Here is a 2,691-nt window from a genome sequence, read left to right on the forward strand (position 1 = left end):
CTTTTCATTGTTAGCAGGTATTTGTGCCAGATTTCAAATGAGTTTGATTTGTTTCATTAACAATTCTGTGCACGTGGTGTACATATATTGATATTATGTAACAGTCATTAGAAATGCCCACACGACAATAGAGCTAATCTGGAAACTATGTATAGTAGGACAGCAGTTTGGCTCCAGTTTGTATAACCAGCTTCTAAGCTGACATCTGAGTGCTCTGGAAATGTCACCTTTGAGAAAGTGCCATAAAGCTCTGGTTATACCCAATTCACTCTCCTTTGCAGCTTCCACTCTCTGCTACTTTGACACCAGGTTTTTGTGTTATTGAACCTTTCCAAATCTAGGTCAGAATCTGCACAGATCTCAATTGCCCTTGGGTTTGTGGCACTAATTTTCTTAGACAGCAGCACCACCTGGATGTTAGGCAGGACCCCACCCTGAGCAATGGTGACTCCCCCCAGCAGCTTGCTAAGCTTCTCATTGTTGCGGACTGTCAGCTGGAGGTGGCAGGGAAACAATGAGAGTTTTCTTGTTCTCCCAAGAAGTATTCCCAGCCAATTCCAGGATTTCAGCCATCAGGTATTTCATCACTGCAGCCAAATAGACTGGTGCCCCAGCTCCCACTCACTCAGCATAATTGCCTTTGTGAAGCAGACCGTGCATACGGCCTACAAGAAACTGTAGCCTGCCCAGGAAGACCTAGACTTGGTCTTAGCCTGGACCTTGCCTCCCTGCTTGCCATAGCCAGACATGATTTTGCTCTTAAGTGATGCCACCCCTCTGCAGAAAGAAAAGCTCAGTTTTGGCCTGACCCAGTGGAAACTTCTGCACATGCTATTAAGGTGATGGAATAAAGTCCAGCACAGTTCGCATGGGAGTTGAATGCTCCTGTGCACAATGTCTATATGCATGACCAGGGCAGCAGCACTTTGAGCAAGAGTGAAGCAGCCCCAGGCTGGCAGCAGGCTTGGGCGGTCAGCCTCAGGCTCTGGGTGGCAGCGTAAGGCAGCAGAGGGGTTGGCTGGGGCACAAGAGTGCTACAGTGGAGGGCTAAGTGGCAGGCAGCCCCTGCACTTTAGCACCTTGTGGCAGAGCACCTCTGGTGTCTAGCAGGTAAGGGCAAGACCGCATAGGGATGCTTAGAAGACTCTTGGTCTTGGGCATGACCTAAAACTGCACCGTGCCAGCAATGGGTGGTGTGGTGGGGCTGTTTGCAGTGGAACCACCCACCAGAAATGCCAGGCCAGTTATTACCCCAGTGGAAGGCAAGTAAGGGCATCTATATCCCAGCCCTCACTTTCAGGTGGGTCATTTAACACTGAAGGCAGTTGGGGGCCAGGCATGGCTGAGGCTACCTGAGCCTGTGGGGGATGCAAGACCCTGGAGAGTGGAGCCAGGCATGGCTGCAGCCACCTGCGCCTGAAGGGTGTGTTTGGGCCCAGGCCCCAGTGTAGGGGATGGAGTGTGTGCCCCAGCAGAGGTGTAGAGTGGGGTGCAGTGGGGCCCCAGAGTGGAAGTTAGGAGGCCTGGAGAGCCTAGTAAGGGGTCTGGAGCCTAGTGAAGAAGCAAGGAGCCCAGGGGCTAGGAGCCTGACTGTTTGTGTGGGACGCAAGGAGCCCAGTATGAATGAGGGACATGAAGCCCAATGAGAGAAGCTGGAGTTAGGGGCTGGGATATGGTTACAACACGTGAATGCTGAGAGAGGCGCATAGTGAGGCCCTGTGAACAGGGGCCTGAGATGAGGCCCTGTAAGGAAGGGACATGAAAGGGACCCAGCGAGCAGGGGGGTTTGAGGGTAGGTCCTGCTAACATGGGGGGCTGGATTAGGTCCAGGTAAGCCTTAGGGTGCCTGAGGCTGCAGGCTGACTGGGTGGGGTGGGTGAGGAAGTGCTGCAAGTGAACAACAGGGTGAGTCAGGAGCTCCTGATTCAGAGCAGCTGGGTGAATGACCCGGTGAGGGACTAGAGGCAGAGTCACTCCAGTGTTGTGCTAAGCACCCAGCGCTCGCTTGGATGAGGGTTGCGGGAGAGGCCCAAGAGGCTGCATGCTTGCTGGCTGGAGACTGCAGGGAAAGAAGGCCCAGGACCCACCGCACGAGAGCAGGGGGAGTGTGGCCCCAGGAAAAGAATGGGCAGCATAAGAGTGGCCCCGCAATGCGGCAGGATGAGCAAGACCGCGTGAGAGGTGGTGGAACGAGAGAGGCCTCAGTGAGAAGAAGGTGGTACGAGTCTGGCCTGAGATAGGGCAGAAAGCGAGAGGCCTAACACTGGGAGGAGCTGAGCCTGGCCTCAGGTCAGAGCAGAGCTCAGCTGTTAGGAACATCTCTGAGGCTTGAGGTACAGTATACGGGTGGTTGGAGCTGCATACATAAGCCCAGGAGAACAGGGTGTACAAAGGGCAGCCTCCTGCTTAATTAAGACCTTAATTTTTGAGCAAGGCATGGCAGCAGAGAAAGGCAGGCAGTGTGCCCAGAGGCAGCTGGGAGACTAGCACTGTGGCTAGTCAGGGAGTTCCCACTTTGCCAGAGCTTCATAACATAGCCAACTCCTTTCGCTGTTGACGTGTGTTGCTGCACACTTTGTTAGAAATATTATTAAAAATGCATTATCAATAGCTGTTAGCTCCCATCAATAGTGTTGTCCTCTGAATAAGCACGGCTGCCAGCCCTCCTTGTCTCCTTAATGAGAGAGGGAA

General features: G+C 53.2%; 1 pseudogene; it reads right to left on the reverse strand.

Annotated features, from left to right (window-relative positions):
* Positions 1–360: 360 nt before the first annotated feature.
* LOC109312097 lies at positions 361–749 on the reverse strand (annotated as a pseudogene).
* Positions 750–2,691: the final 1,942 nt, after the last annotated feature.

Source organism: Crocodylus porosus, unplaced genomic scaffold (genome assembly GCF_001723895.1).
Source record: "Crocodylus porosus isolate Cpor-Errol unplaced genomic scaffold, CroPor_comp1, whole genome shotgun sequence".
Taxonomy (NCBI): Eukaryota; Metazoa; Chordata; order Crocodylia; family Crocodylidae; genus Crocodylus; species Crocodylus porosus.